This window comes from Arabidopsis thaliana, chromosome 3, assembly GCF_000001735.4.
Source record: "Arabidopsis thaliana chromosome 3, partial sequence".
Taxonomy (NCBI): Eukaryota; Viridiplantae; Streptophyta; class Magnoliopsida; order Brassicales; family Brassicaceae; genus Arabidopsis; species Arabidopsis thaliana.
The window spans coordinates 12,673,025-12,684,794 of NC_003074.8; the positions used below are offsets into that span (position 1 = coordinate 12,673,025).

An 11,770-nucleotide genomic window follows, 5' to 3' on the forward strand; every position below is an offset into this window, starting at 1 on the left:
AATCTTGTAAAAGGAAACATTACTTTAGCTTCTGGGATTATGTTGTAGTTCTAGTTCTTATACTAAATCATACACATGACATCTACTCCTATTTGACTCCAAAAACGCTAACCAATCTTCTTCTTTCTTCTCAAAGCTTTGATGGTGTAGCCAAATTCCCCATGAGTTTTTCGTTTTAGATCTTTTAACAAGGAAACAATACTTTAGGTTACAAGATCAGGATGTCGTTCTAGTTCTTATACTTAATCATACACATGACATCTAGTCATATTTGACTCCGAAAACGCTAACCAAGCTTCTTCTTGCTTCTCAAAGCTATAATGGTGTTTCTGAAGTTCCTATGAGTGTTTGGTTTTAGATCTTCGAATAGGGAAATACAATTTTTGCTTACGGGATAAGGTTATGGTTCTAGTTCTTATACTCAATCATACACTCGATATCTAGTCATATTTGAATCCAAAAACTCTAACCAAGCTTCTTCTTTATTCTCCAAGCATTGATGGTATAGGCAAAGTCTGTATGACTATTTGGTTTTGAATCTTCTAAATGGGAAACACCACTTTAGCTTTCGAGTTTTGATTGGAGTTCTAGTTCTTACAATCAATTATACACAAGACATCTAGTCATATTTGCTGCAAATACTGATGCGTGTTTTATTTCCTTAAGGACGACACGACAACTGCAAGTGCACAACAAATCGGTTGTAGTACTTTAGGATCGATTCCACAAAGAGAGAACTGGTTCTAAGAAGTCCGTTAAAAGAGAGTAAAGCTAGGACCAAATAATAAAAGAGGGGGTTTGTTGCAAGCAACTAAGCAATCAAATTAAGAAAGCAAAGTAAATAAACGAAGGACAACAAGGGAGAAAGTGTTAGGTCTTTAGTGGTTCTCCAAATATCATGGTTCTACAATAAAGGGTTAGATTCAAGTTCAAGTGATAACATGGTTAGGTTTGTTTACTTCCAAATTTTCGGACATATGAAACTCATTCAAGTTCGACTAACCCTATGGTGTATAGGCCGAGAGCCAACTAATCTCCTTATACGTTGTTACTCAACTAACCCTATGGTGTATATGCCAAGAGCATGTAACGACGCATAGATTGACGCATTAAGTTCAAGTTCGATTCTATTCCATAAAGCCCTATAACTCAACTATCTCAAGTTATAACACAATATTCATTCGTGAGTTAGGTTCAAGCAAGTTACAAGAGATTCTGCCAAGTATAAAACGCCTAAGATCATGTATTCATGGCTTGTCAAAAAAACATGCACTAAGATCAAATTCAACTAGAAAGAACAGTGTAAACAATCAAACAAAACCATAGAAACCGCCAACCTAAACCAGATCCAACATCTCCATGTGATGTGACTATTGTCGGGCAAGACCCTAAACTTGAACCAATGGAGCAGCTTGTACCCGAGGAGCAGCTTGTAGCCGAAGAAGCTTTGACGCAACCAACTGGTCCTATGACTCGTTCGAAGACTAGAATTCTCAACCAAGCCGTTAGCGGATTGCTTAACAACTTAGGCAAGCATCCAAACAAAGTCATCCAAACCGTTTGGAACTCAATAGCAGCCCAAGAAGATTGGTAATGGGTTAAGTGTTACTTGGGTACTCTTTTTCCTTCTAAGGTTTTGTCCCATTGAGTTTTCCTTAGTAGTTTTTTAATGAGGCTTGATTAAAACTTCCAAAATCCCCATTATCAATCTAGCCCAAGCCCAATATGAGGAACACGAATTTGGAAGGCTAATATGGTTCAAATTACCCTAAAAACTACTCTCTCAAATAAGAGATCAATTGCAGTATTTAAGGATCGATTTCCACAAAGTTCTTTTGTTCAAACAATGAGTTGAATGTCGAGATTAAGCTAGCAGGTGATGATCGAAATAAAATGAGAACAAAGTAAATAGACAGCAAATTGATAGTATTGTAAACGATTAAATAAAGAGCTAGGAACAGGGAATTCTCAGGATCTTATTGGTTAGTAGATCTAATGAAAGCTAGGTTGTTATCGAACCATTCCTAAACTCAAACTCTAACTATGGAATAACCAGTGGTGTTCCTCGAAACTCTCTATGTTTATAGCTAAGAATAACTGGAGAAGCCGAGAAATCTTTAACCTAAACATGTATTCTAAACGAGTTTAATTGTTAACCTTAGTAGATAAGCCGATTCTTATTACACACCTATAAACCAGGCTCATCAAATAATAGATCCAACTACAGATACCTATGGTGGGCATATCTATTGTGTGGATTCAAGATCTAGTTAATTACTCTAAATCTAGCATTAATAACAATCAAAGATGAAGAATTCTATAGATAACCTAACATGGGGGCGATCTACTAAACCATATGAATCCCTAATGAGAAACCCTATTCCTAACAAGAAAACTACTCAGACATATTGATTGAAGCAAACAACATATTTGATATAGAAAGCATAAACACAGCTAAGAAGATAAGAGTTAGAAAGGATCTCTTCACTGTATTGAAAATTGAATGAATCTTTGAAGAACATGGGATGAATAGCTTATAGCTCTGAAAATGAGTTCTGCAAAGAACTTGATAAAAGAAAACTTAGGTCTAAAAACAAAAAGACTCAAAATCTTATACCTAAAACATAGATAAAATCAATGAAAATAGGGATATATCAAAGGCGAAGGGTGGGTTTATGTTCAAACTTTCATTTATGATTTCGTCATTTCCGAGTTGTCTTGGAGCTTGTTCCAAGACTAAATCTTCCCCTTCTATTATTCTCTACTTAAACTCTTGTATTTCCTCTTTGTATCTCATCTATCTTCTCAATAAAAAAACCTTTTTAGTTAGATCAATCTCTTATTCTTCTCTTTGGTGTGTAATATCCAACGACGAGTTTAAGATCGGTAAATCAAAGGCCTTTCCACAACTTTTGTGTGACCATTTGTGAGATTCGAAACTCACACAATAGAATTTGAATTTTGAGGGTTCTTCCAAAGAAACCGTCTTTGCGAGAATCTCAAAGAAAAACATAGTTTTTGGATAACCACGAATGGTGTTCTTGATATTATTAATAACAAACGATGATTTGATCGTATAATTGTTTAGAAAAGTAATGAGAAAAGTGTTTAGCCTTCAAAATCAGAGCTTTCTGGTTGTCCGAAGTTGAGAGCGTTTTTTTTGTGTCCCCTTTATGCGAAGTCGTTGAGGCGCTTTATATAGGATTCTTAATCCGCCTTTATGACGATATTCTCAGAAGATTTCCATTTATCTTTAAGTCGCCTGCAGAGGATAGTCATCTTAAGGATAGTTTCCTTATTCTTCTTGGGCTTGGGAAAACTTCTCGATTCGACAATGTCCTTTAAGATTCTCCAATATCATTTCCACGATTTCAGAAAATGGTCCGGTTTCCCCGGAAATACTACTTCGGTTATCATCAGATTTCCACAAGTCTTTTCCTTGGGCAATCTTCAGGGCTCGGTAGACGTTTATAGGAGTCTTTGGGTCAAACTACTTTTCGGCTAGGGGAATGTCGGAAGATGCCGCTGACTATCTCCCAAAGCGGTACAGATAATTCTAGAGGTGTTCTCGAACTTGGCTCGAGATGTGTTACCTAGACTAACAACCGATCCAACTATGAATGTTCAAGGCGATCTTTCTGAACTCCCGAAGTGTTCCTTCGTCCGGCTTGGGATTCGTTTCCAGAATTAACACTCGAGCCGACTAATTGTTTGTCTCAATTGTAACCTCTAGCGCTTCATTTTCCAAAACGGTCAAACTTCCTATGCGTGCAACCGCTTGTTTTCTTGAGAAGCGGATACGTTTTTGCTTATACACGAGGTTCACGCGGATACGACGCGTTTTACCGAGGTGACGCACTCCCGATGCGACCTACTTAGCCTTCACGGACCCAACGCGCCTTGAAAATTCTATAAATATCGAGCCAAGCCCTCGAAAGAATCACTTTCAAAGTTTATGACGAAAAAACTAAAGTTCGCTCTCTTCTCTCTGATCTTGATTTCTTTATTTTCTCTCTTTGCCCGTCGAAGCTCCGCCGTGTTTTAGGTAGGTTTGATTATTCCGGTTAGAAAATATTTTTCTTCCGATCCTTATCTCGTCACATACTTCCGAGTCAGTAATGAGCCTTTAAGACTCGAGTGATTCAGCACATCCCGACGACCTTCTCCCTATCTGCAAAAGAAAAATGGTCTGGAGTTCACCCAATGACGCCGAGCCGAACATTTCGAGGCATGAAAGTGACGCGGCGTCATGAGGAGCCAACCCCTTTCGTGGCTCGGGGGGATACCACCACATACATGGCTTGGGAACTAGATCTTCCTAAGGAAACCGAGCCATCTCTCGTTCGAAGGAGTCGCGCCCCAGCTACGAATGAAGCCGGGACATTAAACTGGCAGGATATGCCCGAACCTTCGCTACTCTAGGTAAAAGTTGAAGAGCACCTTTTCTTTGGGCCGAACAAAATGGAAGCCATTTTCTGAGCAGCAAGAAGAAGGAGAAAAAATGGACGAAAAGGGTGATACCCGACCCACCTAGTTCGACCTTCTATATTGAGCAATCTCTCCGAGATCTGGCGGCTCGGTTCAACTTAAGTGAAGGCGTCACTCTTTGTCTTCCAACGCCAAGCAAAAGAGCCGACAATCCTCCTGAGGGCTTCTTAACCTTATACGAGGGGTTCTTCTATTTCTGTTTCCTCTGGTTCCCTATCCCGAGGTTGATTTTAGAGTACGTGACATCGTATCAAATCACACTCACCTAGCTTACTACGCGTGCCCTGATGCATCTCATTGAGATTTTGGTGTGAAGTTACGAGAGAGAAACCGATCTCATGCTCACGCATCTTAGGAACTGCTTGGAGATCCGCCGAATCCAGAAGTCAACGGTAAACAGATATTATACCTCTCCTGCGAAAGACAGGAAGATTATCTGGGGATTCCCGAGGAAGAATGAGTCGTACACTAACTACTTCTTCTTTGTGGCCCTTGATGATGCTACTATTCCCGAAGATCTCCTTCTTTGTGGTCCACTTCTTCTTTGTGTTGCCTACTCGTGACCGCTCCAAGGCTTCAAGGAAACGTTAGAGGATCTCCGAACCCAAGGCAAAGAACAAAAAGAAGAAGAAGAAGCAGGCGGATCAAGAGGCGAGTCGGAAGATGGATGAGCTGATTTTTACAGACAAAGCCGCTTCGGCAAATCTCATCGGCGCTTGTGCAAGCCTTCTTCTTCCTCCTCCAGATACTTTGCTGGAGTTTGAGCTATACGCTGATACGGCGTCACACTTCCTTAGGGTATGTTCAACTTTCATTACTCTGGAGCCAAATTATATGTATGATTCTTTTGTTTTCGCTATTTTGTCAGGTCTTTAACTCGATGAATAGGATGGTGCAATCCCATGATTCCGCCTTTTAAGGCAACATGGGGGCATCAATAAGCTGGTCGAGGCCCAGGAGAGATTAGTCGCCGCCGAACGCGCTCGGGACGAGGCAATTTCCAAGGCTGCCGAGGCGAAGCTTGTGAAAGAGAAGACCAAGGAAAAAGCCATTGTTAATAAAGATAACTCTGTCAAACTAGCTCAAAACAACCGTGTAATGAACAACCGTTAAACTTCGAGATTGACCACTACAAACGCATGCTTGCTAAGGCGATAGGACTCCGAGACAGTGAGGTGGCTCGGGTGACTCAGACTGCGAGGTAGGAAACTTCGGCAGTCTTCACCACAAGGCTTAAAACTGCCGAAGAGAAGATGTCACTCCTCGAGAATGCAAGCGACCGGTTCATTTATTTATCCCAGGCGAGGGCCAATGACAAGCTGATCAAGGCGCTCAATAGCGGGGGGTCCATAGATCGCTTGAAAGCCTTTCGTACGAGGTTTGTGTTACCGAACTGTCCGGCTCCCATCTGCGAGGCGAAGAGGCGCATCTTGTGGAAGAGCATGATTCGTGACCCGAGGCAGAACTTCTTTTTCCTTTGGTTTAATATATATAAAGACTTGTGCTTGGATGCTTTATCCGTATATTTTTGTAGACTTATGCCTGGATGACTTTATCCATTTCTCTAGTTAAATGAATTGTCTTCGAATCAAAATCGTTGGTGGTTTGTTTGAACCATTTTTTTGAATTTAGTGAAAAGTATTTCAATCTGATCGGTTGCGACATGACCTGATTCAATCGTCTACCAGCGTTTCTGGAAACGAGTTCGGACACTGGGTTATGCATAACCGGGTATCAGAAGATAGAATATGTAGCGTGCTCAAGAAAAATGTCCGAGAAGATTCTTATATTGTATGCTTATATAGCGCGCTGTAATTGAGGCAGTGTAAATAAACCTTTGAATATGAAAGAGTCGTCGCCCGTAGTAACATTTCAAAGTAAAAATCATCAAGTTTTGAGCAAAAGCAATGAAGTTCAAGTTTAAACCGAAGCGAAAATTTAAAATTGAAGTAGGAGTATGGATATACGGATCCACTCCCCCCCCCTTTTTATCGGGAGGGGGGGGATAGCTGAACTACGTACCCTTTTCAGGGATCAAGCCACCTCGTAGTTCAAGTTTCTGCGTACCCTTAGATCTAGTTATAGTATTTCCTTAGGTGCATGGCATTCCAAGATCTTTAAATTGCTTTGCCGATAAAGTTGGCGATCTCGACAACACCAGTTGGATGATTTTAGAGACCAGATCTGGTCCTTCCCAGTTTGCCCCGAGCTTTATGAGTCGTTGCGTTCTGATAGTTCTGTATCAATTACCGAACCAAAGCTGGATCTCTTCTTTCATCAATTAGATCTAATCCATCGAGCATTCTCTAAGTATTGTCTTGCTCATGCTTAGGAGATAGGCGTTGGCGCAAGCTAAGCACTTCCCTCTCAGCCGGGATTATACATTACGTGTCGTAAACTAGTGTGAATAGAGTTTCTCCTCTGGCGCAACGAGGCGTTGTTCTGTGCGACCAGAACACTCCTTCAAGTTCCTCGGCCCATCTGCCCTTTTGGAGTCGAGGCGCTTTTGAGACTGTCGAGAATCTTCTTATTAGGGCTTTGGCCTGGCCGTTTCCTTGAGGGCCTTGAGGCGTGGTTTTGTTGAGCCAAATTCCCCACTTATCGCAGAATCCTTGGAATCAAGCTGATATCAATTGTGATCCATTGTCAGTTACGATTTCATAGGGGATCCCATGGCGACACATGATATTTTTCCAGACAAAGTTTTCAACTTGCGCGTCCTTGATGCTAGCGTAGGATTCCGCCTCGATCCACTTAGAGAAGTAGCCAGTTAGAACGAGGACCAATTTTTTCTGCTTCGAGTTATGCATAGTACCGATGATATCCACGGACCAGAGCATGAAGGGATATTGTGAGGCGATGGACGATAGGAGCTCGGCCGGCTGGTGAATTGTTAAGGCGAGTCTTTGGCATTTTCTCGCAGCCCTTGGAGAAGCTTTCGCAATCTTTAATCATTGTTGGCCAGAAGTACCTGTGGCGTTTTATTTTGATGGCCAGGGCTTTTCTCCTGGAATGATTTCCACGAGCCGCCGTGCACTTCTTTTATAACCTTGTGAGCCTCTGCTTTCTCTACACAGGTCATCAGTGGTCCGGATAAGCGCTACTTGAACAGTTTTCCTTCGACTAAGATGAAACGTGCAGCTTGGGCTTTCAGGTTCTACACTTGAATTTTTGGACCATATTGTTACAAATATAATAGTGGGTATAATAACAATTTTGTAACGAAAATAGATTTGCTACGGAAAAACATCAAAATAAAATATGTAACTATGTTCTTATCGCAAAATATTAAGGTGTGACAAACGGTAAGAAATTTGCCACAACGTTGCCACAAAAAATCTTGTTATAAAGACTTAAAAAAGAAGACAAAACTCTCATGGTAAATTTGTTACAAATAGTGTGGACATACTCTGTCACTCTTTATTACCACTTACCCTAAATAATTGAAGTACAATAGTAACATTTATCTTCAGAAGTTTCAAAACTAATTGCTACAAAGTAGCAACGAGTATATAGTAGGTATTCGTTACACTTAGTTACACTTAGTTACAAAAATGTAATAACAAAACTGATTTGAAATGCAACAAAAAAACATGTGATAAAATATTACAAGGACGAGACAATATATGTTAATAACAAACTTGTTACAAATTGTTACACGACACCCTGTAAGTAATTCTTACAAATTCTCACAAGATCATTGAAGTAAATTGCAACAGCTTATTACCTTCAGACTAACTGTAATTATGTGCAAATCTGTAATGATATTCTTATCACTTATAACTTACAAACTGCCACAAGCTCTAGTAGCAATTAACAAAAACTTGTGTCGACTTTTTTGGTGTTATTAGTTACAATTATCTATACTTTCTATATTTGTTGCCACTGACAAATGACCAATTCCGTTTTAATTCATTATAATTGGTGTATTAATTCATTTTGCATTAAAAAAAAAAATGTAAAAATAGGAATTCAGAAAGGCATAATTAATATCATAAATAAAAATAGTTAATTATATCTTACACACAAGTCATGATTAATAGGATGAAAAACATAATTAAACAAGGATAATTCAGAAAGCAAAAAAATCAAGGCTAATGTCTTGTAGCCTTAATTAATTGGATGAAAAGTATAATTAAACAATAATCAAACCATAAAAAGAGTAGATCACTTAAAAAACAGCATCACCTGCTTCATCCTCACCATCAAGAGCCTCATCAACATCCTCATCCACATGGATACGTGGGTCAATGTCAGCTCCATCTTGGTCCCGATTAGCATCTTCATTCTTCATGTTGTTGTTAGCACGGTCTGGACTGGTCACTGAAGCGTCGGTTCCTTGTGTTCGCCGCGTTGAGCCAAAGTTTGGCGCACTATTTGTTATGTATTTTCATGTACTCCACAACAGATGTCAGCTACTCTTGCAGGGTTATGACTTGGCGTTCAAGAGTGACTCTACCGAAAGCACCAGCTGCTGAGTTTTCACCTTGCTCGCGTGTACTGAATCCTCCAACACCAAATATCCTTCCATTTAGGTGCTATAAGCAGTAGAGAAATCAAAGACCAAATAAACAACTTCAGTTTCTAAACAACTTCAGTTTCTTAACAACTTCAATTTCTTAAAGTGCTAAACAACTTTAGAACATATAAACAACTTCGGTTTCTAAAGTTTCTAATAATTTTGGACCAAACAACTTTAGTTTCTAAACAACTTCAGTTTCTAAAGTTTCTTAAAGTGCTAAACAACTTCAGTTTCTAAAGTTTCTTAAAGTGCTAAACAACTTCAGTTTCTAAAGCTTCTAATAAGTTTGGACCAAACAACTTCAGTTTCTAAACAACTTCAATTTCTAAAATTTCTAATAAGTTGGACCAATAAGTTTGGAGCAAACAACTTCAGTTTCTAAACAACTTCAATTTCTAAACAACTTCAGTTTCTAAACAACTTCAGTTTCTAAAGTCGCTAAACAGCTTTAGACCATATTAATAACTTCAGTTTCTAAAGTACTAGCTTGTAAGAAGGACAACTTCAGTTTCTAAACTAAATAAGTTTGGACCATATAAACAACTTCAATTTCTAAAGCACTTAATTGTAATACTATAAAATAGCATGAGGATTGAAGAATTAAACTCGTTACCTTGTAGTATATCTCGTCTTTGTCAAGACGAGTGAGGCCTGTGGAATTGGTGCTATCATCAGCAGAAGGACCTGATGAGTTTCTAGAGATCTCGATCTCGTCAAGCTGTCTCTGAATTTCTTCATCAAAGGCCTTTGCCTTCTCATCCACATATGTGCTATCAACTTTACGATGAGTCTCCCTAAGGATGTGGAGCATCAAAAGGCTCAACACCTTCTTTTTGTTGCTGTAGAAAACATGTACAACACATTAAGGACACGTTTACTTATTAAGAAAATAACAAAAATGTAATAAATTTGAATTCACTTACAATTATATTTCAGAGTTGTTCATAAGATCTAGCACCTGTTGTGTGTCGATGTGGCCCAAACCCGTCACGGTCAGAGAGTCGATTGGCAGAGGCTGTCTTTCTCTTCTTCTTAGCTTCATCAGTGCTCCAATACTCCAACATAGACTGCCATGTGTCCTCACTTATCCAATCAGGTTTATTCCTAGAAGATTTAGCTTTAGAGATCATGTCTCTAAGGCGGGCATCAACTACATGATACCAGAGGTGATACACATCATTCAAATGAGTTGGATTTCAATAGAAAGATTGATGCAAAAGGAGAACAAACAATTTAGGTTACAAATTAAAACGATAAAGTAAGTTATATGAAGTATTTGGTAAAAGATATCAAACTTACAATGAAGTCTCCCCGCCATTGGAGTATAGCATGATGGGGAACAAATGATATGTTGAACCATGGACCATTAAAGTGTCTTCTTATTGCAGCTACAATTGCACGCCTGATGCGTGTTTTATTTCACCTTAGACTTTTACCTGAAAGACCACGTACACAACTACTGCATGCACATTATATCAAGGTAGTACTTTAGGATCAAATCCACAAGGAGAGAAGTAGTTCAGAGAAATCCTTTAGAAGAGAGTGAAGCTAGGACCAAATAATAAGAGAATGGGTTGTTGTATGCAGTAAATAGGCAAAATAAAAGACAAGTTACTAAAGAGATAATAAGCAATAAGAGAGCAGCGTTAAGTTTTTGGGAGTTTCTCCGGATATCATGGTTCAAAATAAAGGTATAGATTCTAATTCAGGTGATAACATGGTTAGGTTTCTTTACTTCCAAATTCTTGGACATACAATACTCATTCAAGACCAGCTAGCCCTAACGGTTAGTAGTCGAAAGTCGGCTAATCTCACTATACCTCGCCATTCAGTTGCCCACACGGCTAGAAGGTTCTAACATGGTAACGAGGTACAGATCAAAGCATTAAGTTCAGGTTCGGTTATAGTCCATAAGTTCCTATCACTCGGTGGTTAGCAACGGCTATAGCTCCTTATTCAGTTGAGTTAGTTCAAGCAATTATACGAAATTCTGCCAAATATAAAGTACCTAAGATCATGTTCTAGGTGACGTTTCGGACATACATGCATTAAGATTAAACTCAGCTAGAAAGAACAGTGTAAACGATCAAACAAAACCATAGAAACCGCCAACCTAAATCAGATCTAAGGTCCCCATGAATTCCCCTTTGAAACCCCTTCAAACCCAACTAGAGATCTACTCGCTCATGACAAGGGAGTGTTGGTGTCGGATCCCGCACCATGGGCTCGGGACCGGTCAAAGATTGCCACGTAAGTAGGAGAGGCCCAAAAAGGGAAAGGCCTACGGGCTTCCTTGAGCAAAAGTACAAGTGGAGTGATCGATCCGCGAGGTGAACAAGACATCGAGGTCAAAGCTGCCCGGATTGGAGAGTCAAATGGGCCGGAAGATAAAGCCTAGGAAGTTCGGAGTCAATTCAAATACGAACCTTTGAATAGTTAATTCAAAGACTGACACGGATACATTTAAGATAGAATAATTGTGTGTAAATGAGAATTAAATGTATTCTTTGAGTATAAATTATGGGTAGGACCATGCAAAGACACACGCATTTTTGTGCAAACTTACTATACACATTTTCTTACAAAACTCATAGTTTTCTCTATAATTATTAGTCCATTTTCTAGTACATTTGTCCTTAAGAATAATCCTTCTCACTAAATAAATAAATACTTGAGTGTGTAAATCCGACATCTACAGGGAGCGAAACAAAAGTTGGGTTGAGTAAACAATAATAAAAAGATAAATAAGACTTAAAAAGG

General features: G+C 39.2%; 4 pseudogenes across 4 annotated transcripts; 2 read left to right on the forward strand and 2 right to left on the reverse strand.

Annotated features, from left to right (window-relative positions):
• Nucleotides 1-1,402: 1,402 nt before the first annotated feature.
• AT3G31300 lies at nucleotides 1,403-1,594 on the forward strand (annotated as a pseudogene; the record flags this gene model as incomplete). The annotated part of the gene is made up of 1 exon: nucleotides 1,403-1,594.
• A 2,609-nt stretch (nucleotides 1,595-4,203) lies between these two features.
• On the forward strand, nucleotides 4,204-5,693 carry AT3G31310 (annotated as a pseudogene; the record flags this gene model as incomplete). Its single annotated transcript has 6 exons — nucleotides 4,204-4,341; nucleotides 4,494-4,711; nucleotides 4,805-5,019; nucleotides 5,174-5,286; nucleotides 5,446-5,583; nucleotides 5,640-5,693.
• An 873-nt stretch (nucleotides 5,694-6,566) lies between these two features.
• On the reverse strand, nucleotides 6,567-7,645 carry AT3G31312 (annotated as a pseudogene; the record flags this gene model as incomplete). The annotated part of the gene is made up of 1 exon: nucleotides 6,567-7,645.
• A 1,014-nt stretch (nucleotides 7,646-8,659) lies between these two features.
• Nucleotides 8,660-10,155, reverse strand: AT3G31314 (annotated as a pseudogene; the record flags this gene model as incomplete). Its single annotated transcript has 1 exon — nucleotides 8,660-10,155.
• Nucleotides 10,156-11,770: the final 1,615 nt, after the last annotated feature.